This window comes from Lissotriton vulgaris, chromosome 10, assembly GCF_964263255.1.
Source record: "Lissotriton vulgaris chromosome 10, aLisVul1.2, whole genome shotgun sequence".
Lineage (NCBI taxonomy): Eukaryota > Metazoa > Chordata > Amphibia > Caudata > Salamandridae > Lissotriton > Lissotriton vulgaris.
In genome coordinates this window covers 16,111,302-16,136,330 of record NC_141698.1, presented here as the reverse complement: position 1 = coordinate 16,136,330, position 25,029 = coordinate 16,111,302, and the positions used below count along the sequence as shown (strand labels likewise).

The 25,029-nt window shown below is 47.2% G+C and overlaps 1 protein-coding gene across 5 annotated transcripts in view; it reads left to right on the top strand.

The window, feature by feature from the left end:
- The window catches only part of L1CAM (L1 cell adhesion molecule), a 603,152-nt gene that overhangs the window by 223,030 nt on the left and 355,093 nt on the right, over nt 1-25,029 (top strand). The window contains exon 1 of one of the 5 annotated variants that reach the window (XM_086940237.1): nt 8,062-8,152. The exons of 3 other annotated variants lie outside the window; for them this stretch is intronic. The gene's annotated coding sequence lies outside the window, so the exon portion shown is untranslated. Of the gene's footprint in view, nt 1-8,061; nt 8,153-25,029 lie in introns of those variants that run through there. One more of the 5 variants, XM_086940235.1, reaches the window with a different exon arrangement.

Here is a 25,029-nt window from a genome sequence, read left to right as displayed (position 1 = left end):
ATCACACAGACGAGTGTGTGGTCAGCTTTCAGAACCCCGTACAAGAGGTCTTGCGCTGCACGACAATGCTTCGCACTGCAACTCTAGGCGCAAGACCTAAAAAGGAAGAGAAAAAGGTGAAACGGATGGAGCATAAAATTGGAAACTATCCTTAGTGGTATTCGTGGGAATGTTGGCTATCATTAAGTAGCCACTGGGACGCTACAAACTGAAAGGTGTATGCCTTAGGGTGAGCGTGATTCACACACAAAATATAGATGCTACACGTACCTTTGTAATTTTGATAAGAGACCTGCAGGAATTGCCAAATCTGCGGCCTAATTGGAATACGGCCTGTGACCGAGTGCGTTTGCCCCAGTACATTATGTAACACTAGCAGCCCGCCCCGGCGTTGCCTGGGGCAGAAGGGGGCTGGGGGCAGCATTTTAGGCTTCTGTGCACTCCCGCCCGGGCCCCCGCCCGCCCCGACATTGCCCAGACCGCCTCCCACCCGCCTCGCCTTTGCCTTACCTGAGCCTCCGCTCCTCCCTGCGCTCCGAACTTCACCGCCACTCCTCTTTTAGGCTTCTGTGCACTCCCGCCCGGGCCTCCGCCCACCCCGACATTGCCCAGACCGCCTCCCACCTCGCCTTTGCGTTACCTGAGCCGCCGCTCCTCCCCGCGCTCCGGACTTCACCGCCACTCCTCGCCGCTCGTCACCGCTCGTCCCCGCCTGTCGTCATCACGCACGTCTAGGTCGCGGTCAGCGCTACGTCGTGGCGGGCACTAGTTTTAGGGGACTACTTTGTTTTTAAATTTAAATTTTTTAATTTACGTTTTATTTTTATAATATGTCGCCTATGTCCATCTACACACCCTGAGGATTCCAACAATGTATTGGGAGTGTGGATTGGCGCTGTGGTTGCCGAGTTTACCTTGCCAAAAGGTTTCTGTTCTCTCTTTATAATAGTAGTATAGATAAACATAAGGAGAAGATTCATTCATGCCTTTGTCCTGGAGTAGGTGGTCATATCAAGCATATCCACCGAGATGCATCAACGCTGAGTTTTAGGTTACATTTGTGGAAAATAGAATCACACGTGCTGTCTATGTATTGTTACAAATTAACGACCAGGTTACAAATTTGATTGTCTTGTAATTATCTTTTCTGGGATTTTTTATTATGTACAGTACTTTTCACATGTTTAATGTATTATGATTTTTATCATATTTTTCTGAATGTACTATGATGTATTTTACTGTATGTTTTATTGTAAGTTTTTGACTGTTTATATTAAATAGAACATAAGTGTTCCTACTTCCAGAGTGAGTGTGTTCCCTTGGGTGATGTGTATGTAGATGTGAGAATCAGTCGGATTCATTGTATGTAGTTGCTCCAAAGGGATATATATATATATTTGAGACTCAGCTTAATAAACCTCTTGCTTACAACCTACTACGTGGCTACTTTCGACTTCTTTTGGATGACATCGATGGCGACGATTTGTAGAAAATAACCTGCGTGTTGTGAAAGATTACCTGAACCTGAAACTACTCAAGAGCCTGAGGGGAAGGAACTTGAAGTTTAAAAGAAGAAGAACGCCCCGTAAGCCCCACCAGTGGCTTTCGCACTGCATAACCTGGCTGGAAGGGGACAGGGTGGTGGGCGTGTGGTAAGAAGGGCCGTGGCACCGCAGGCTTTACACGAGTGCCATTGACCTGTACAAGAGCCGCCATGAGGAGGACGTCAACAAGCCTTGGCTTCCTTCGGGGAAAGGGGGGACCCCGTCACTAGAATGCTCTCCTTGGGGAGAGGATGTAGCCTTGCGGCTAGAGATGCCTAGCCCGAAACTGGGGAACCGGGTTCGAGTCTTGGCAAAGACGCTCAACATCCTGTGATTCTGGGCAAATCACGTAATCTCCCGGTGCCTAACAAAAAATGAATGTGTTCTTCTGTAAAGAAACTGGTGCTCATGTAAAGCGCTCTGATACCTGATGTCCTCGGTCTAGTTAGCGCTATATAAAAAAAAAACTCTTATTGTTGAACTCTCTCCTCTCATTCTACAAGATGCTTTAAGAAGTTTGGCTTCTGAGCACTAGTGGACAGCATTCCAGATACTAGACGCTGTCCCCAAAAAGGGATGGCGGGGTTTTTATGCTCTTGAATTTCAGAATTTGTAGTGTAAGCACTTATTTGTTGATAGAGTTTTTGTTGTATCTTAGAATTGTTAATGTCTTTGGTAGACCAGCAATAGTTGTGATGTGGGATCTTTAAACACACGCTCGTCTAGGAAATCATCGTCTGGCTTCTGGGAGCTGGATGAGAGATTTTAGAACTGGTGAGATGTAATCAGGGCCAGACTGAGAACCACACCCGGCCCTGGCAAAGTGCTCGGCCGGCCCCCCCTCCCCACAGGGGGGGGGGGTGGAGGTGCCGCCGAGCTCTTTGCCGGGGTCGGTTTTCGGCCGATTTTGGTACAGGGATGATTTTGCAGCTAAGCTGCAAAATGGCCATGTAACAAAAACGGCCCCCAGGGGCCAAAAATGGCCCCCCACCCGTGCGGCGCACCGGGGGATTGCCCGGTGCCCACTATGGCCAGTCCGGCCCTGGATGTAATGATTTGTGTAACAGGTACATAAACCCAGTCTGCTCTCACTAGATTATGGACAGGGCCACTGGAACTATGCAGCGGGAGAGGGCCAAATCACGCGGCAGGGTCGATTAAATGATGTGGCAAGAAAACGCAGCAAAACCAAAAAGACCCCAACTGCTTGTGAGGACTTACCCTTCCAAAAGAAAAGAAACTGCTATGTTTTGTTCTATAACTCTCACCCATTAGGGTTGCCCCTAGGTGGCGGGCTTCATCATCGGGCGCATCCCGTTCCACTGCTGAACGGGGAGAGCTGCGACCTACGTGTTACGTAATAGCATTTATTGGTGTATATATAATGATAGAAAATGGGAGTGGGGGAGTTTTGTGTGGAGAGTAAAATTAAAAATACCTGCCTAGTAGGTAACATTTTATTTATTTTGGCCTCTAGTCTGTATGGCTAAAAAACAGGGAGTTAAAAAGTATAGGTAATAATGTGCATGTCTTTCTAAAGGTCAACATGTTTAAAGCCGTACCCCGCATTCATGTATGTGAAGTGTTTTTATATGTACACTCCGCTCTATGCTGTTTATCAGAAGCATCAGTTTGTTTCACTAGAAGTGCTAACATCAAGTATGATTTTATTTCTCTTCACTAAACTGGTCACAAGAAGGTGCTTTCGTTGAGAAATGAACACGGTCTTCTCAGCATCTGCTGTGGGTTGTAGGATGCACACTGACAGATTTCTTGGCAGACTAACTCCCCCATTATGTATTTGCAGATTATCAAGCAGTAACGCCAAGTAGGTGCTGTACATTTCATATCCTTAGCATGCAGAGTGGGTGCAGCTAAACGGTATAAGAGGAGTGGTATCAGGGAGTTAGAGCCTTGGTCCTGAAGAAGAGCCATGGGGTACGGCTTGAAACGTGTTGACCGTTAGAAAGGCAGGCACATTATCCACTGGGAAGAAATTTTAAATTTTGCTTCCACACAAGACCCTCCGACTCCTATTTTTTATCATTTGATATTATGCACAAATAAGTCCTCCCACGTAACACGTAGGTCGCAGGATTGCCCGTTCCACAGTGGAACACGATAGACCCAATGATAAAGCATGCCACCTAGGGGCAAACCTGTTGGGTCAGGTTTATATAAGAAAACATTGCAATTACTTTTCTTTGTGGAGGGTTATTCCATACAAGCAGTTGGGATTTTTTCGGTTTTGATACGTATCAGTTGGAGTATGAACAAATCATGGCGCACATTTTCTGATGGTGTTACTTAATTATTTTTTTATTTTTACACTTGATTACAGTTTTTGGGCATTGGTTGCACCTCGTTAGTATCAGTTTAATACCCAAATATAGCAACAAGCAACAGAAGGGTGACCAGTCAATCTTGGCAAAGGGTCTTCCACTGCGCGGCAACACTCGCTCCTGGATTTTTAATAACTTTTGAACCATTTGAGCTAGAAACACATTTTTTGGTTAAAATCTTCAGATTATCCAGCAGATAATGGATTATTTGGCCAATATAAGGCAAATCTATAAGTATATGAAAATCGCAGCAGCCGCACAATCGCATATTTCCAGTGTACCTGAGTATGGAGCACAAGTCGGATTGCTGCATTGAGTAGACCTGTTCAGTCATAAGAGGTCTTCGGTGAGCCTAGAGCCCCACCTGTACCTGGCTTGCCGCAGGTGTGTCCTGGGGGATGGTGTTATGGCAGGTGGGAGTGGAGCAGGCTGAAGGCGCTTCCTCCCGCAGCTAGGGGGCAGTCTCCACCGGGGTTAAGCATGAGATCGCGGGGAGACGCCTCTACAAGCCCACCGCCCTGCACTCGCGTGCGCCTCACCGGGGAGTCTCCAGGCTCGGCTTCTGAGGCGGTGACACAGTCTTAAGAGTGGCCTGTTATTTCACAACACCTGGGTCTCGTGCCCAGGGGAGTGGGTGGAGCCTCGACTGAGGGATGGCGGGGGAGCTTGAGGGGTGAGCAGGTGTGTCTGTGCTTTTCTTATCTTAAGCCCCTATGTAGGTGGGAAATGATGGGAGAAGAAACCTTAAAGGGCGTTATGAGGTGTGTGCATGCGTGCACGTGTGTGTTATTTGTGTGTGTGTGTGCTATTTGTGTGTGTGCGTGTTTGGGTCTGTGTGTGTTATGTGTGTGTGTGTGTGTGTTTGGGTCTGTGTGTGGTTTTCTTTATATATGCATTTATACCATAATATGCTATTTATTACCACTGTTGAGTGTGGGAGGTGAACCCTCAAGATGGCGGTGCTGCCTCTCTCCTTCCTCGAAAAGAGGTGAAACACAGCATATTCCAGACCACGTAAGCAGCCACATCCACACATTTATTACTACAGTGTAAAGGTCAAATTTGAGTTTATAACCACATTATAATTAACAAGAGAAAATGCCCATAAAAATATTGGGTAACATTCAAATACCATATGCAAAATTTGGGTTGATACTAAATTATGCATTGTGTGAGATTTAAAAAAAAAAATGCATTATGCATTTTTACATACATTTCTCCTACAGAGAAAACAAGTCTCCCACAGACATTTCCAGCTGAAACCAGTGTCCTGCTGATATCGCATCAGTTTTTTATGCGTCAGGTATGCGCTTACATGAAAAAGCCACATTCGATGCCGCCAAGCCACATTTTGTTTCAAACATGAAATTTTGTGAATATTCCACGAGGTTAAATAAAATGCAATTAAAAGTAATAACAGAGTTTTAGTCAGCCCTAGCATTAATCACGACTCTAATCGGGTAATTACTCAGTACTGGGAAACCCTGGGGGTGTTGCTGTGCGCTATATAAGAACCCACTAATAATACCAGCACGGCATATAACCCACATAAAAAAGAAAAAGAAAACAGTCAAAATCAATTTAATAAAATGGAAAGATAAATTTGGATTAAATGTAAAAACCATGATCAGTCATTTCAAAAATATAGAAATTAGAAATTTAAAGAGGTAGTTCCTCTATACAGGTCAGAATCAGTTCCTCAGGGACAGTTGCAGTCTCTGCGCATCACCACAGGTAAAAGGTAAAAAGAGCAAATGTTGGACGGAATGCTGAACAAATAAAACTTTCACCCCAGTCACAGATCTTGGCTTAAATCCATTGTGCCTGTGCTCGCCAGGCCAGCCCAGAACAGACCCAGCCATATGCAAATCAGCCTTGACCCGCTCCCTAATGGAATATTCCAGCCTGGCAGCCAGGCCAGGTCCTACCTGGACCCTTCCTAGGGCAGGTGTTAGTTATTCAACCAGCTTTCCTGGTGCAGGATCAGTTCTTGGTGATGACGTCTCTGTGGCCTCGGCCTTCCACAGCAGAGTTTCCTTCGTGGTCCGCGCTCACTTCCAGGCGCAAACAAAGAATCTTCACAAAGTCAATTACAGCCCCATGTCCCACTGTTTACTGGTAGGTACAGGCAAAATGTATATTACGTCTGTAAAATACCAAACAATCTATCTATTTGTCTGTCTGTCTGTCTGTCTGTCTGTCTGTCTATCACCGAAAATAATTTCATCAGGCAGATGGCGGCTTTACCCCTAAGTACCCCACTCCTTCCACTGAGACTTGACCTCGGTCTAAGACCCATTGAGGAGGAGTTGGGATTAAGACCAATTACCTTCTGGCGCCGTATCTGGAGTACGCCAGAACTTACGAGTTACAGGGAGAAGCTCCAAGAGATTCTCTCTCTACCTAAGTCAAGACAAATTCCATGGCTAAGTTACATTAAACTAACATGTGAGAAATTAGGTAGACCAGAATTATGGATAGACCGGGCCAACACATGCAACAGGATTCCACGAAAGCTCTTAGTGACAGAGTTTCGCGAGATGAAGCTCGCAGCCACAGTGGGGAAATGACGGGAGGGGTCCCTTACAGAACAGTTTCTAAGGTTTAAAGATGTGCACTTGTTGGAATGTGTGCTAGATGACATTTCTCCGGCCTTCACAAGGAAAATGTTCCTGCAATGGCGATATGGCACACTTCCCACAAGGGTTTTCACTAAATACTGGGATCAGTCCTCTTCAAGTGAGTACTGCCCGTCATGCGCACATCATCTGGAAGATGATCTTCACATTATATTTTTTTGTAGAGCTTATCAAAGACCCAGGAAATATTGGCTAGTCCCCCTCCTCAAAAAATTGGGCTTCACCCGCTACCTTCCAGCATACAGGATGTTAAAAACGGACCTGTCACCTATTATTGTATTTGGGGTAGCTAAATTCTTGACTGCGATGTGGCACATTCGTAATCATTTTTTTTTAAAAACATGAGGAAGACCTGTTACAAATGAAATGTTTTTATAAAATGCATTTGACATAATTGTTCATGCTTTTTTATACCATTTTTAAATGTTTAAATGCCACATGGATGTTATTGTGAGTTTAAATTGTATGCATTTTTTCTGTATCTTTTATGATCTAAAAGTGATCGAAATAAAGATTGAAAATGAAATATTACGTCTGTAAAATACCAAACAATCTGTATGTCTGTTCTGTCTGTCTGTCTGTCTGTCGGTCGGTCGGTCGGTCGATCGGTCTGTCTGTCTGTCTATCTATCATCTTGCTCACATTATCTATCTATATTCATTTGACTCCCCTCCACTACTGGTTCCTTGCAACACCCTGTCCTTTTCCACACTTTCAGATTTGTTCAGTGCCAAGCTCTGTCCTTTTCTCCACTTCCATCCCTCTCTAGCACTGATTCCATGCCACGCCCTGTCCAATTCTCCACGTTCATTCTCTTTTTTCGCCTGTTTCTGTGCCACGTGCTGTTCTTTTCTCCACTGTCACTCCCTTCCTACACGGGCTCCGTGCCACGCTCTGTCCTTTTCTCCACTTTCACTCCCCTCCTACCCTGGCTCCGTGCCACTCACTGTCCTTTTCTCCACTTACAGCCCTCTCTAGCACTGATTCCATGCCACGCCCTGTCCAATTCTCCACGTTCATTCTCTTTTTTCCCCTGTTTCTGTGCCACGTGCTGTCCTTTTCTCCTCTGTCACTCCCCTCTACCACTGGTCCCTGCCCCGCCCTGTCCATTCTCCGGACTGCGCTGCTCGTCTCTTCAGCCCCCGCCCCTCCACCCCTCCATTCACCCGGCCTTGCTTGCAGTGTCCAGCCTGGTGGATGACACCTCCCCCCCCCCCCCACCCCCCCAAACATGAACTAGCACCGAAGTCCTGAAGCACCGCTCTGTCTTCCATCGCACAGCGGGGTTTCTTTGGGGTCGGGGGAGTCCGTACAAAGAATCGCACAGAAACGCCCTCCCTCCCCCGCCCCACCCCCCTCCACACGCACTGCCCCTTCTCGGACACTTCTAGCTCCCAGCTCTGGGGAGCGGACCCCCCTGGCGCGTCCTGTGCTCTCCCTACGCCCCTCCCCCGCCCCTTACACCGCACCCCCCCCCCCCCCCCCCCCACCCGAGTCACACCTTCCCACAGTCCATCCCTGGAAGGCGAGGGCAGCGCTGGTGACCGTGAGGGGGTCCACGGACGAGCAGAGGTGAGCAGGGCGAGGTGAAAGCGTGAGGTCTGGAGGGGCGCAGCCGGCACTGAGGGTAAGACTACAGCACTGGGGCACAGCGGGTGAGAGTGCAGTGTTGGGCACAGCGGGTGAGAGTGCAGTGCAGTATGGGGCACAGTGGGTGAGAGTGCCGTGTGGGGCACAGTGGGTATTAGAGCAGTGTGGGGCACAGCGGGTAAGAGTGAATTATGGGGCACAGAGGGTGAGTGCATTTTGGGGCACAGCGGGTGAAAGTGCAGTATGCTGCACAGCGGGTGATAGTGCGGTATTGGGCAAAGTGGGTGAGAGTGGGGTATGGGCCAGAGTGGGTGAGAGTGCAGTGTGCGGCACAGCAGGTAAGAGTGCATTATGGGGCACAGAGAGTGAGTGCATTTTGGGGCACAGAGAGTGAGTGCATTTTGGGGGACAGTGGGTGAAAGTGCAGTATGGGGCACAGCAGGTGATAGGGCGGTATTGGGCATAGTGGGTGAGAGTGGGGTATGGGCCAGAGTGGGTGAGAGTGCAGTGTGGGGCCCAGTGGGTGAGAGTGCGGTATTGGGCACAGTGGGTGAGAGTGCGGTATTGGACACAGTGGGTGAGAGTGCAGTGTGGGGCACAGTGGGTGAGAGTGGGATATGGGCCAGAGTGGGTGAGAGTGCAGTGTGGGGCCCAGTGGGTGAGAGTGCGGTATTGGGCACAGTGGGTGAGAGTGCGGTATGGGCACAGTGGGTGAGAGTGCAGTGTGGGGCACAGTGGGTGAGAGTGTAGTGTGGTAAACAGCAGGTGAGAGTGCGGTATTGGGCACAGCCGGTGAGAGTGCAGTATAGGGCACAGCGGGTAATAGTGCGGTATGGGCCAGAGTGGGTGAGTGCATTTTGGGGCACAGCGGGTGAAAGTGCAGTATGGGGCACAGTGGGTAATAATGCGGTATTGGGCACATTGGGTGAGAGTGCGGTATGGGCCAGAGTGGGTGAGTGCATTTTGGGGCACAGCGGGTGAAAGTGCAGTGTGGGGCACAGTGGGTGAAAGTGCAGTATAGGGCACAGCAGGTAATAGTGCGGTATTGGGCACAGCGGGTGAAAGTGCATTTTGGGGCACAGCGGGTGAGAGTGCGGTATTGGGCACAGTGGGTGAGAGTGTCTTGTGGGGCACAGCGGGTGAGAGTGTCTTGTGGGGCACAGTGGGTGAGAGTGTCTTGTGGGGCACAGCGGGTGAGAGTGTGATATTGGGCACAGTGGGTGAGAGTGCGGAATGGGCCAGAGTGGGCGAGAGTGCAGTGTGGGGCCCAGTGGGCGAGAGTGCAGTGTGGGGCCCAGCGGATGAGAGTGCAGTATGGGGCACAGTGGGTGAGAGTGCGGTATTGGACACAGTGGGCGAGAGTGCAGTATTGGGCACAGTGGGTGAGAGTGCAGTGTGGGGCACAGTGGGTGAGAGTGCAGTGTGGGGCACAGTGGGTGAGAGTGTAGTGTGGTAAACAGCAGGTGAGAGTGCGGTATTGGGCACAGCAGGTGAGAGTGTGGAATGGGCCAGAGTGGGTGAGTGCATTTTGGGGCACAGCGGGTGAAAGTGCAGTATGGGGCACAGTGGGTAATAATGCGGTATTGGGCACAGTGGGTGAGAGTGTGGTATGGGCCAGAGTGGGTGAGTGAATTTTGGGGCACAGCGGGTGAAAGTGCATTTTGGGGCACAGCGGGTGAGAGTGCGGTATTGGGCACAGTGGGTGAGAGTGCGGTATGGGCCAGAGTGGGTGATTGCATTTTGGGGCACAGCGGGTGAGAGTGCGGTATTGGGCACAGTGGGTGAGAGTGCAGTGTGAGGCACAGTGGGTGAGAGTGTCTTGTGGGGCACAGCGGGTGAGAGTGCGATATTGGGCACAGTGGGTGAGAGTGCGGCATGGGGCACAGCGGGTAAGAGTGCATTAAGGGGCACAGAGGGTGAGTGCATTTTGGGGCACAGCGGGTGAAAGTGCAGTATGCTGCACAGCGGGTGATAGTGTGGTATTGGGCACAGTGGGTGAGAGTGCGGTATTGGGCACAGCGGGTGAAAGTGCAGTATGCTGCACAGCGGGTGAGAGTGGGGTATGGGCCAGAGTGGGTGAGAGTGCAGTATGGGGCACAGTGGGTGAGAGTGCAGTGTGGGGCACAGCGGATGAGAGTGCAGTATGGGGCACAGTGGGTGAGATTGCGGTATTGGGCACAGCGGGTGAGAGTGCGGTATTGGGCACAGTGGGTGAGAGTGCGGTATTGGGCACAGCGGGTGAGAGTGCGGTATTGGGCACAGTGGGTGAGAGTGCGGTATTGGGCACAGTGGGTGAGAGGGCAAAATGAGACATAGAGGGTGAAGAACGCAGTGGGGGCACAGTGCAGTATGACTTTCCTTCGCAGTGATTTGCTCTTGCCTCAGTCTCATGCTGCTTTCCGACTGGGTGTCTTTTGTTTTCCTTTTGGGGAGGTCGTGGTTTCTTGTTCACACTCTGCATCCTCCCTGTATTTTTGACAATTGCCGCAGGTAGTTGGCTGTCTCTACAGATGTCTCTCACAGTGGCGGCTGGCAACCTTTGAAAGTGTCGGCGAGCGAAGTGTCCTATCACTTCCCAAAAAACAAAATAATGCACCCCCACCCTCTAAAAGTCCAAAATTAAACACCTTCTCCCAAAAACACAAAATAATACATTCCCTCCCTCCAAAACCCTGTATAAAGCAACCCCTCCCTCCACCCATAATAACGCTGACATTTTAAAGAAATAAAAGTTACATCAAGAGTACTTACTGACTGCCATAGGTCGTCCATTTCTCCTCGGTCAACTCAGCCTGCTGTGGAGTTCCCTTAACCAATCCTGGCGCTGCTCTCATGCTGCATGGAAGAAACGCCAGGACTGGGTGGAGCAGGTTGGTCAGACGCTCCTTCAGGCCCTGGAGGCCAATGCTTGCTCTCCACCCAGCTGTCCGACACAGCGGAGTGGAGAGCTGCAAAGTGCAGCTGACAGGCTGGTCGTCTCAAAATGGCCGGCCAAACTGACATGCGCACTTTGTTTGGAGCATCTGGCCAGCGCTCCGATCCTCCATGCTGCCTATAGGCAGCTGAGGACATGCCCCTTTCTGGCTAGGGCCACATCCTGCAGCGCGCACTGTAGGGGGGGCGACGCTCCCCTGCCCTCATGGAGGAACCGCCGCTGGTCACTCTCTCAATGGGGGGGATTCTAAGAAGAAGGAAAGTAAAAAGTGGTGGAGAGGGTGCAAAAAATGGGAAATAAGAGAAAAACGTGAGAAATACATACACAAAGAGGAGGCGGGGGCAGGAGGGGGGCAGAGAGAGCTCGTATGATAGCGAAAGGATATGTCTGCTGTCTAACCGACTTTTAGTTTTACCCAAGGGATGTGTCTGCTGGCTAAAAGTCTTCTACATAAGAGTAGGTGTCTACAGCCTCAACGTCAGGGATGTGTCGGCTGCCAGGATGTTAATACCCAGTAGTATGGTGAAAGCGTGGCCCAATAAGGCCACGGTGGGCAGGCCAAAATCCTATGCCACCTCTATCAGAAGCTATTTAGCTGTTATATTATTATGAATATATATTTATAAACAAACACACACATAATATGTGTGTCCCTGTGTGTTTATAGTTAGGTCAGAGTTTCTGCAGGAAAGTGTTTTTTTGCTTTGCTAATCAGTTTGGTGCCATCTGATGAATCTGCACAAAACTTTGTGAAAAAAGTTCATCCCCCTCAGCTCTGTCCTGAAAAGATTTGTGGATATCCATCAATCCATCCATCCATCCATCCATCCATCCATCCATCCATCCATCCATCAATGTATCAATCCATCCATCAATCCATCCATCAATCCATCCATCCATCAATCCATCCATTCATCCATCCATCAATCCATCAATCCATCCATCCATCAATCCATCAATCTATCAATCCATCCATTAATCCATCAATCAATCAATCCATCAAGTGGGGGGCCATGGAGGGGGACAGTTGTGTGTGGGAAGGGGAGGGGGGATTCAAGGTTGATTTGCCTGCATGGGATTACACCAAAATTGTAAAAAAGTTGGAACTTTACTCAGAAAGCGCGCTTTGCAGGTCTGGTTAAACAGCACAGCTGGTGCCAAACCTTAGGCGATTGACCTAAAAACAGAGGGTTCAGTTTTGCCGAGAGGGGCTTTGCCTCCACCCGCAAGTAGGTGGACATGATTTAATTGGGCAGAAGTTGTGTCCGACCACAGCAAATCTGTCCCCCCCTTCATGCCGCTGTGATTACTTTGTTTGTCTAGCGGCACGGTCCAGGAGGAGAATGAATGCGGAGAGAAAAGCTCACCACACCACATCAAGTTTACATCAGGGTGGGGCTTGAACACTCGAGATACCTGTCCTTGGAATGAAGTTAGAGTCTTAGAAAGGTAGGGCCCGATTCACAGAACTAACTTGAGACAAAATCCTAAACTTACTACCATTTTGGTATTCACAGAAGGCACTTACTCATTTTGGTATTCACAGAAGGCACTTACTCATTTCGGTATTCACAGAAGTTAAAAGTCCTAACTTTACTACCCCTAAACTGAGAAAAACCCTAACTTTAAGACTTTCGGTATCCACGGAAGGCATTTAGGAGTCCTAAGGTTAGGAGTCCTAACTTCTGTGAATACCAAAATGAGTAAGAGCCTTCTGTGAATACCAAAATGAGTAAATGCCTTCTGTGAATACCAAAATGATGGTAAGTTTAGGATTTTGTCTTAAGTTCGTCTGTGAATCGGACCCCTGGATAAGGTATGGTTTCTTGTTTCTTCTAGCTGCAGCACAGACACATGTCCCTTCCATCATTGCCTTCAGACTTCAGAGTGCAGTTCTGTGTTTGAGGGCACTATGGGGTGCCCAGGGCCGCACTAATCCATGTGTTTTTTAGGTCTGCCTTGATAACATAGCTGTCATTGGGCCTTATGGGATTAACAAAAAAGAGCTTCTAGAGTACAATGAGAGAGGGTCTTAGGCTCTACCCACATGTTGGTTTCCATAAGTAGAGGATTTGATTGGGCCGAAATGAAGTGCTTGAACTGAAAAGAGCGCTTGTATTGGACTTTTTGGAATGTGGTAAAGTTTATTCTTTATACCGCAGGACTGGGTTGGTTACGGTGGCGACCAACGATGATGGCCATAGGCCTGGTCTGTTTATTATGACATTTTACGAAAAGGGCAGCAGCCCCGCTGTATGTATTCTGAAAAGCATATGGTAAAGTCAACAGACCTGTAAGTGTGGATTGTTACTGTATATTAAAGACTACAGTTATGCACTTTGTTGCGTGGGGCCTCACAGATGGCTGCTGTAGGCATGGAGTTGCTGTTGGTGACCACTCTGACAAATCATAGAAAATTTGCTGTGAGAATCCTTGTCAGGCCCTCTTCGGTAAGAAAGTCTTAGGCAAATGTAATTTTTTATACCTCTTTAATTTCATGACTCTATCTTGTTGGTTTCCCAGTGGGAAAGCGTGCGCTCATTAGAGTGGGCCTGAGTTGATTATAGATACAAGCTACAGGCCTGATGGGTGCAGCCATGTCACAGGCCATCGGTTATAAAACAAATATGACAAAGGCAGTTGGCCTACTTATTTATTGTGAAAAGCATTTGTTAAAGCCAATAGGACTCCCAGAGTTGGTTGCTAGCACACTGTGTTTTTTATTTATTTGAGTTTTATATAGCGCTGGCTAGACCCAGAGGTATCAGAGCGCTTTACATGAGGTTCCAGAAAATTACAAAGTTACATCAGTTACACGTTACATTACTTACTAGGAAAACGTTTCAAGAGCGTAGAAGACAAAATAAATGGAGTTTGGAAGGGTGAAGGAGTAGGAGGTAGGTAGGATGGAGAGACGAAGGAGAGTCTGCCCAAAGTCCGACTGGGTAGGTGACGGCCGAGGGGGAAGTCCACAGCCCATCTCCTCTATAGCTATCAGGTAGCTTCACCGGGTATCAGCCAAACAGCTAGGTCTCAAAGGGAAAACAATTAGAGAGTAAAGAGGTTGGAGAAAATTTTACAAACAATTATACGTAATTACGGGAAAGGTAAATCCATCATTTAGCACTATTTTTCAAAATAAAATGTGTCCTTGTCCTTGCGGAAATTTTTGGATGCTAGGATGCATTTCTTGCTAAAAATAATGTGAAAAACACAAGTTTCGTATAAACAGCCACTCACAGTCCGGTTGTTCGGGCTGTTCCTGCACTATCATTTTACTATAAACACCAGCATAATTAAGTGACGTGGCATAATTGCAGCAATTTTGGACAACAAGGATAATGTGAAGTTCCCAAAATGTAGCAATTTTTGCTAGCATAGTTTAAATTTCACTGCGCCTTTTGTTACAAGGCATCTCAGAGTTTGCCATATTAGGCAAGGGTTTTGGCGACCCATCCGAAAAAACTACGGGGACAGAAGATTTGCGCTCTGATAGTCCCCATTAGGCTCTATTAGTAGGAATGTTGTATTATTTTGACATTTCTTTTTAATTAGCATGGTACACCTGATGGATGCCTTGTGGGAAGGCTTAAGACCAACACAGTAGCCACGAGTTGGCATTGTGGCAAGCCAGTGATAAAGGTTATAGGCCTGACTGTTTTAATGAAAGGTCACAGTAAAGGCAGACAACCTGGCCTTCTGATCGTGAAAGGCATGTGTTAAATTCAATAGGCATTTAAGGGTGGATTGTGATTACTCTATATTAAAACCTATAGATAGGTATCTTGTTAAAATGAGGTCTTGCCAATTTCCTTTGTAGGGAATGATTTTGCCGTCGGCTACCCTCTCTGACAGACCCAAGGATTCCCTCTGTAATAATTCTTGCTGGAATGCCTTGAAGAGACTTGACAGGCTTAGCTTTCCGCCTGCATCTTATATTAAAAAAGAATTAAATAATACATACAGTCATATATTAATAAATATGTACATATATATATACATGGAGGGCTTTAACGTCAGCTCCTTCTGCCATTGATATGTCTGAGTGTCATTTGCTCTCTCTTTCTATCCGTGAACACCGCGCTGCAGAAGGTAAGGGTTTCGTTCACATTGGTCGTTTGCTTTCTTGCCTTTTGATGGCCTTTTCTAATCACACGTTCAAGCCATAAGCATGAGCGGATTTTGCGGATTGGCAATCCGCGAATTTGCGGATTTGCGAACTCGCAATCCGCAAAATCCGCGAATTCCCGCGAATTTGCGGATTTTTTTTTTTTTTTGTGTTTGCCCGTGTTTCTGCCAGTTCGCGAGGGTTTTTACAATTTCGCAATTTGCGAACTTACCTGTCGGGTCGCAAGTTTTGCGAACTTGTTGTTTCTACGTGTCCAACCTGTTTGGGACACTCTTCTTCATCACTGCCACTCTCTGTCACCACTGCCACTCTCTGACTACTCATGCCACCCTCTGGCCCACCCATGCCACCCTCTGTTTCATCACCACACCCTCTGGTTGTCCAGTGTACATTATTTTCGGCAAAGCAAAGCACACCTTCCCTGCCTCAAGTGACCTGAATTAATTTGGGGCTGATTAATGTGTCACAGAATATTTTTTTAGCTGGCACCTGCTTCCTTAGTGCGCCCTGATTAGTGATCTTTTGCACTTGCTAAGTGCTTTCATTGTTGCAAAATTAGTTACAACACCTGCCCTGCCCCAACTGACAATAATGAATTAGGGGCTGATTAATGGATTTTAACTTCCAGCCTGGCTCCTGCTTGTCTCCCTTAGCTGTAATTCATGACCTTTGTGGCATATGTGTAACTATTCTGAGGTTCAGAGCAGGGTCACATAATAGTTTCAACTGGCAACTGAACTCTGGAGGGGCCCCTCAGGAAGCACTACAGGAAATGGCTACTAATGATGTGCCTGAACTTTTGAACCTGGTAAGTAGTTACTTTCAGTTTTGCTTAGATCGTATTTCTGCAATTTCGCACTTATTCGCGGGGCGCGAACTCACGCGAACAGTGCGAGCAGTGCGAGCAAAATCCGCTGCTCGCGGATTTGCGGATTTTGCAGGAAATTCGCAAATCTCGCGGATTGCGGATTTCCCGAAAATCCGCAAAATCCGCGAGCGGAACGGATTTTCCGCCCATGCCTACCTGAACATGGGTATGTTTCAGTGCCAGTACTGGTTGGCCATACCTTTAGTTTTCCATGTTATCCTTTTTTATAGATCCCCTTTCTTTTCTTTTATTCACCTCTTTTTATTTTTATTTTTCTTAAGAATTTACTACAGCTCTCCAGGCAACGCTGATGGGTCGTTTTCTTGACACTCGTTTCATCTGCAGTGCGTCGCTTACCACTTGACAATAATTTCCTCTGAACCATGAGACCATTATGGAATGCTATTGTTGATAGTGTCAAGTTTATCCTAATGGATGGTCCTGATGAAGACCCAGTTGAAAACTGTTTGTATAGGGGTTGACACATTTTAATATTGACTTTAACTGACGTAGACTGGGGTCCGTTGAAGTTGTATTCGAATTTTGTGACTTTGCTTCCGTCATCAGAGGGACATTAAGGCAACATCATCTGCTTTTCACACGCCTGCTCACTTCTTGGTCACTTCTTTAACAAATCATGATCACTGCACCATTTTCTGGAGCACATGCTTGTTGTATTGTTAAATTAAGTAACTGTGAACAGCAATTTAATAAATGTTTTTGCAGTTTTTTAAGATTGCACATGTTTTTTGACTATGATGTACCAGCCTAGAGCTGATAGTGTGTGTCTAGAGACCACTGTCCTGACATACACGGCCCCCAAGCCCCCTCCCCTCCTAAAGATGGAGGTGGAACCGTGTTTCTTGGTTTTTAAATTGCCGTAGTGATGGAGTCTTTAATGCAGGTCCCAAAAATACTGTCTCCCTTAGAGTACGCTTCTTTTCATAGGATTTGTGTAAATAAGCACTTGACAATACAACCCCTCTATGCTAATGCACATCCCGTCTGAGGCGGGTTTGCGTCCAGACTCACTGAACACAGCCCTGTAAAGCAGTCACTGTGACGAAGAGTCCGCTCACGCAGGCCGCTTTGAAGAGGGCTCCTTCTTTTCCCCTTTGGCTATAAAAACTTGTATTAACGTATTGAAAAAACCTCACAGCAATAAAGTTAAACAGTATATGCACAGTAAGGAATATGCCATTTGGTGCAGGCATATACTGAGTATTAAATGCAGGCGCAAACAGCTTAGAAGAGATATTCATACGAACAGCTGAGGCTTGTGAATGTTTCCAGTGTGACAAACAAGTGATAAAAACATTCCTGGAGCGGTGAGGGAGAAGGGGGTGGTCAGGCGTCCACCAGTCACGTGTCCAGGGTTCGATCCGAGACACTTTTCATCGATGTGAAAAAAGATGCTTCAGAAGCAGGAAGAGGTGCTATGTTCATAAGACACTTATCGCTGATGGAGTGAAAGAGATGCTGCTGTGTTTTGTTGACTGGAAATCTTGGGACTCACAAGCATGTCCTCTGGAGACAAAATGTACAGTCTGGGGTGTGGCCGAGGGCTGCATGGATGCGGGGGCATCCCGAGGCAGAAGGGGTGGCATAATGGGGACAGGAAAAAACACAGGTTCAAAAGGTTACTAGAAAATGCTTTCTTTCCAATCCTTTTTTTGTTCATTTTGCAGCAGCCTGCCTTATACTGTGCGCAGCCAACACATTGTTCCATTGTGGAGTCTATCTCATACTTTGTGTAACTAATTCCATGCATATTCACATACTTACTGACACAGTATGGGGCACCAAAGTACTAGTAAAACACACCACTTTTCCCCAGCGCACCGACCTCCTGTTACATACATAGACATTTGAAGTCTATAGTTAGCGCATTCATGTTCAAGTTCAAGTTCAGGAATTTGTATAGCGCACTACTCACCCAACGGGTCTCAAGGCGCTTGTGGGAGGGGGTGCATTATTTATCGAATAGCCAGGTTTTAAGTTCCTTTCTGAAGGAAATGTGGTTCTGTGTGAGGCGGAGGTGAGAGGGGAGAGAATTCCAGGTCTCCGCCGCTAAGTAGGAGAAGGATCTTCCTCCCATGGTGGATCTGTGGATGCGCGGAACTGCCGCAAGCGCTTGATTGGAGGATCTTAGTTGGCGGGTAGGTGTGTAGAAGGGCAGTCGTGTGTTGAGGCATTCAGGTCCTAGTTTGTAGAGGGCCTTGTGTGCGTGGGTGAGGAGATGGAACGTTATTCTCTTGTTGACGGGAAGCCTGTGGAGGTCTTTCAGGTGGCCGGTAATGTGAGCTTGGCAAGGGGTGTCCAATATGAGTCTGGCTGATGCATTTTGGATGCGTTGGAATTTTTTCTGTAATTTGGCTGTGGTTCTGGCGTAGAGGGTGTTTCCATAGTCCAGTCGGCTAGTGACCAGTGCGTGGGTGACCGTCTTTCTTGTTTCGGTGGGGATCCAACGGAAGATTTTTTTGAGCATACGAAGTACGTTGAAGCAAGAGGATGAGACGGCGTTAACTTGCCTGGTCATCGAGAGGGAGGAGTCTAGGATGAAGCCCAGGTTATGTGCGTGGTCTGTGGGTATGGGTGCTGTGCCCAGGGCCGATGGCCACCATGAGTCGTCCCAGGCGGAGGGGGAAGATCCTAGGATGAGAACTTCCGTTTTGTCTGAGTTAAGTTTTAGGCGGCTGTTTTTCATCCATTCGGCTACTTCTTTCATGCCTTCGTGAAGATTGGTTTTGGCGGCGTAGGGTCTTTGGTGAGGGAAAGGATCAGCTGGGTGTCGTCAGCGTAGGAGATGATGTTGAGGTTGTGTTGTTGCGCGATGGATGCGAGGGGATCATGTAAACGTTGAAGAGGGTGGGGCTGAGTGATGATCCTTGTGGTACTCCGCAGATTACTTCGGTGGCCTCTGATTTGAATGGGGGGAGTCGGACTCTCTGGGTTGTCCCGGCGAGGAACGAGATGATCCAGTCCAAGGCTTTTCCTTGTATTCCGACGTTGCTGAGGCATTGTATGAGGGTGCTATGACAGACTGTGTCGAAGGCGGCGGAGAGGTCGAGTAGGATGAGGGCAACTGTTTCTCCGTTGTCCAGTAGCGTTCGGATGTCGTCCGTTGCTGCAATGAGGGCGGTTTCGGTGCTGTGTTTGGCACGAAAGCCGGACTGTGAAGAGTCGAGGGAGTTGCTGGATTCAAGGAAGGCGGCGAACTGGCTGTTGACGGCTTTCTCAATGACTTTGGCAGGGAATGGTAGGAGGGAAATGGGGCGGTAGTTCTTAAGTTCAGAGGGGTCTGCTGAGGGTTTCTTCAGGAGGGCGCTGAGTTCGGCGTGTTTTCAGCTTTCTGGGAAGGTAGCGGAGTTGAAAGAGCAGTTGATGACATCACGGAGATGGGGTGCGATGATGGAGTCTGCTTTGTTGAAGATGAGGTGGGGACAGGGGTCGGTTGGCGAACCTGAATGGATGGAGTTCATTAGGCGGATGGTGTCTTCACTGGTGATTGGGTTCCAGGCACTAAGGTTGTTAGAGAGCGGTTCGGGTTCGGAGGTGGGGGCAGTGGACTGTTCTTTGGAAATGTTCTTTAAGCTGTTATGTATGTCGGCGATTTTGTTGTAGAAGAAAGAGGATAACGAGTCGCAGAGGTCTTGGGAGGGAGTAATGTCGTTTGAGGCTGCAGTGGGGTTAGTAAATTCTTTGATGATGTTGAAAAGTTCCTTGCTGTAATGGGCGTTGTTGTCGAGTCGATCCTTGAATGCTGATTTCTTGGTGGATCGGATCAATTGGTGGTGTTTGCGGGTGGCTGCCTTGAAGGTGGTCAGGTTGTCAGTGGTTGGGTATTTTCTCCATGTTTTTTGGAGAGGACGGCATAGTTTCTTGGATTTCTTAAGGTCATCGTTGAACCAGGGGGCCTTTTTGCTGCCTTGTTTGATCTGGTGGTTTTTCAAGGGTGCTAATTCGTCAACGCTGTGAGTGATCCATTGTTTGAGTTTGGTGGCAGCTTCGTTTGGGTCCGATGAGAGTGCGGGAGGGTTTTGGATGAGCGATGTGAGGAGTTGGTCGGTGGTGATTTTGTTCCAGTTTCTTCGAGGAATAGGTTGTGGGGGATTGTGAATCGTGGTAGTTTTGTAGCTGAAGTGAACACAGCTGTGGTCCGTCCAATGGAGAGCTGTGGTATGATCGAAGGAAATGTGTTTGCAGGAGGTGAAGACAGAGTCTAGCGTATGTCCGGCTACATGGGTGGGGGTGTCAACAAGTTGTTTGAGTCCAAGATTGGCCAGGATGTCCAGAAGGGTGGTGGTGTTGCTGTCGTTTTTCTTTTCTTGGTGGAAGTTGAAGTCTCCCAGTAGAATGTAGTTCTCGGAGGGGAGGGCATGTGGGCTGATGAAGTCAGTGATGTCTTCGCTAAATTGTTTACGGGTTCCTGGTGGTCTGTAGATGAGGGTGCCTATAAGTGTGGTCCTGGGGTCGGTGTGGATCTGGAAGTAGAGGTGTTCGGCGGTTGCAAGGTTATCGTCGAATCTGGTCGTGATTCAGATGGTGTTCTTATGGACGATGGCGATGCCTCCTCCTATTTGGTTGGTGCGGTCTTTTCGGATGATCTTGTAAGCGTCCGGGATGGCTATGGCGATGTCGGGTTCTGATGATGCGTTCATCCAGGTTTCTGTAAGGAAGGTGATGTCCGGTGACGCAGTGTCGAGTAGGTCCTATGAAAACAATGCATTTCAACAGATTAATTTACCTTGGATTCGTTTGTTGGTCGAGCCTATCAGACACCGAACCTGTCTTGGTGGGAAAGACCTATTGCAAGCTTACAGCCTGCCTATCGCCTACCATGTGTTGCGTTCTGTCCCTCTCATTCTGAGGGGATGGAGGGCCTTGTCCATTTTGTGTCTGTTCCTCCCCTGAAGAATGGTCACTTTTCTATCTCCTTCTAGTGATCACTTTTATAGAACTACTTTTTTCTTTCATCTGAAGCAGTCCACAAGAGTGCATGTGTTTTCCACCTGTCTCCATGCATGTTTCTCTTCCCTCCTCTGCATGGCTCTCTATCGCCTGTGGGCTATGATGACCCATCTCCGTTTATGAGGCCCATGCTCACGCTGCTTTCTTGTCCATGTTCGTTTCCACCACAGCTCCACGTTACTCTCTCTCTCTCTCTCTCTCTCTCTCGCTCTCTCTCTCTCTCGTTTGTTTTCTCTCCTCACCCTCCACCTTCATTTCTCTCTCACTCATTTGCTTTTCTCTACACCCACACGTGCCTTCTATCTTGCTTCTTACCATCCGCACCTCCTGTTGCTGCTGTACCTATGTTGCTCCGCCACCTGCTTTAAAAAAGAAAACAAACATAAGCAAAGCCAATCGTCTCTCCTCTTGCCCCCCAGGCTTTGGCAGTTTTAGGCCATGTTGAATAGCATGCTTTTGGAAACGTAGTGAAAAAGAAAACAGAAAAAACATACCATACACCTTCTGACAGCTGGTACCTAACAAGTCATAAACTCTGAGGCAGTGACATGCTTAAGTGGAACAGGAGGGGGGTGGACCATTAGAGGCATTAAAGTAATTAACTCTCCTACTCAGCCACCACTTCAACTGAATGAAGTATTAGAAAGAAAAAGATATATTGTGTTCTAATCATATTTGCATTCTAAGGTTATTTAAAATATGTATGGCGTCAGATAGAGAAGGCAGGAGCGAAAAGAAGGAGCAGGCTGCACAAAGGGAGCGCAGAGGGTGCATAAGTGCCGGCTGAGATGTACAGCCCATTTTATTCCTTCTGTCTGTTAGAGGGATCTTCTGTAATAAAACTGATGCTCATGTAAAATGCTCCCATACCTCTGATAGGCCTCATCTGTATAATGTGAAGGGACATATATTTGCTTTGCAAGTCCTTATTTGTAAAGCATTGTTTAAAAAGTAATAGAGAAAACCTTTCAAAACACTGGAGGAAAGCAAACACAGAGCCTATGAAAGGTATTAAGGTAGGACAAAATTGAATACCAAATTCAATATTTTCAATCTTTATAAATAAAAGGACCGTGGAGATCTGTAATATTGCAGCCACGAGATGCTATGCAATGTTGGGCTGCATGTCCTGCAGAAGCCAGGACCCCCGATGTGCAGTATCGCAGGTCACACTTGCCCTGAAAGTGATGATGGAAGGAGGCCGGATCCAAGCGGTGCACAGGGTGAGGGGCGTTCATCGATATCGGGATTCCCCTGAACTTATCCAGCCGTGCAGAGCGGGGCCTAGGGAGGAGGTGACAGCTTTCGGCACCCATCTCAGGGAATCCTGGGACGTTGAAGCCATTGCTGGAGCAGCAAAACCTGAGCCAGCATGCTCGCTGCGGCCACTGTGGCAAGTCTGCTGCAAGGATTGTGTAGTATGTCGCGAGAATGTATGACGTTACAACACCTACATTTACATTGCAGGCCTTTACAACACAGTTTTTACATCGCAACATCCTTTACAACGCATTCTTTTACATTGCATGCCATTACATCGCATTCTCAGAAACTACCTTTACAACGCATTCCATTACATTGCATTATACCTTTACAATGCATACCATTACAATGCATACCTTTACAATGCATACCATTACAATGCATACCTTTACAATGCATACCATTACATCGCATTTAAAGTAAGTGTTGGGTAGTATAGGGTTAATAATTACTATTCTAACTCCATGGGGTGCAACAGTAGGGTAAGTGTTGGATAGTGTAAGGGTACTATGCATTGTAGTTGTATGCATTGTAAGGACTTGCGATGTAATGCCTGTTTTGCAGTGACATGCGTTGTAATGACATGTGTTGTAGTGACATGCGATGTAATGGCTGCGTTGTAATGACATGCGATGTAAAGGATGTTGCGATGTAATGACTGGGTTGTAAAAGTTGTTTCCCATGTCGCAAGTCCCCATAGAGGGGCCAGGGACTGCTGAGCAGGGTGCACATGTAAAGCACCTAATACATGCACACCACAAACGTGTCTGTACAGCAGCCCTGACACTGTCTTTATTAGACGTGAAGACTAAAAACAGAACCGTATCAACTACCATGCTCTGTCTTATAAAGGTGCAGAGATACACTCTACGTCATATCCCGTACTTTTGTTAAGAGGCAGCCTTGATAGTGCCTTTTATAGCCGGGCAGACGAAAAACAGAACCGTACCAACTACTGTACTTTCTCCTATAAAGTTGCAGAGATACACTCTACAACATATCCCGTACTTTTGTTAAGAGTAGCATATATAATAGCAAGGAGTGACATGTGGAAAGGTGGGGACGGGTGCAGACATATACAAACACGAGCACGAAACGTGGCTCCGGCAGCACGTCCCAGCCCCTTCCATGCTAAAGTGCCTGAACGTAAATAATACAAGCAATTAGTGGAGTAAGCAACTTATGCATGACGGGGGTGGTGTTTAACGGGTGATACATTGCAGTCATTTTGCTCTACAGATTAAAATTAAAAAATAAACTAAAATCCAAACGTGGAATCACACAACTTTGTTAATGAGAAACAATTCATTTATAAAACGAATTATAACTAAGGACATGATGACTTTACAAGATAAAGGAAGAGGAACACAAAAATAAACAGGCAACAGGAAACACGAACAGGAAAGAAAGAAAAAAATAGTCCCACAAAACAAATACATAAACACCAAAGCATAAAAATACTAGTAATTGGGTGGTGCTCCGTGGGAGGAAATAAAACACAAAAAGGAGGGACAAAGAGGAAGGATTCACCACTAGCAATTAAGCATTTTTAAAGGACAATCGATGGGACGAATAAAAAGGCAAGAGGTGGGCTGTAAGCCCACAAAGTGTATAAAACATGTCTCGAAGAGACATCGCAAACACTGCCTAGAGTAGTTTGAGATCCAAGTTAGATCGGTAAATAAAAAGCAAAAAAAGTACCTGCATAATTAAGTAGGTACATGTACGTGTGCGTGCCTACAAAATGACGCAGGTGACTGATTTAAACTCTCGTTTGTAGGTCTCGCCTACGCAGCGTGCATGCGCTGAAAAGGAGGACCTTTAGCCGTCACTCTGGTCATTTTAAAGCACACACTCGTGCTTGTGGCGGCATCCACCTTGCAGGAGCGAGCAGGGGCGTGCCACAAGCACGAGGGCAGTGCTTGAAAATGAGCAGACTCCGCACACATGCACGCAGAACTCCCGGGCTCACTCTCTCACTCTCTCTCCTCTCAGTTTCTCTCTCTCTCTCTTTCTCTCTGTCTCTCCCTCTCTCTCTTTCTCTCTCTTGCGCGCTCTGTCCCCCTGTCTCACTCTATCTCTCCCCTCTCTCTCTTTCTCACTCTTTCCCTTTCTCTCTCCCCCTCCCGCCTCACTCCTCATTCCTGGCATTCCTCACGCTACATTCTAATGACTGATGTCATAGGCTTAGAATGCTACATTCCAATGACGTGATGTCATAGCTCACAACCCTGCATTACACTGGCTTTGTGATGTCAGACTAACAGCGTACTGCCCACTGGCTGTGATGTAATAGGCTTAGAGCACTCCCTTTCAACGGTTGTTTGTGATTTGATGAGCTTAGAATGAATCATTCCATCAGCAGCTTGTGATGTCTTCATATTAGAACGCTTAAATGTAATGGTTGTTTGTGATGTCATGAGGTTAAACTGCGTCACTCCAACGGCAGTTTGTGATGTCATGAGCTTAGAACGGTGCATATCACTGGCTGTTTGTGATGTCATTAGCTTTGCACGCTTCATTGTAATGCTTGTTTGTGATGTCACGATCTTAACATGCTCCATTCCAACTGGTGCTTGTGATGTCACAAGCTTAGACTGCTTAATTACCACGCCTGTTTGTGATGTCATAAGCTTAGAACAATGCCCTCAGTTGCTGTTGGAGATGTCAGAGGAGGCGCATGGTGTATTGTACCAGCAGTTGGGTATTACCCAGACAAAATGTTGCATTAAATTGTTTGTGACATCA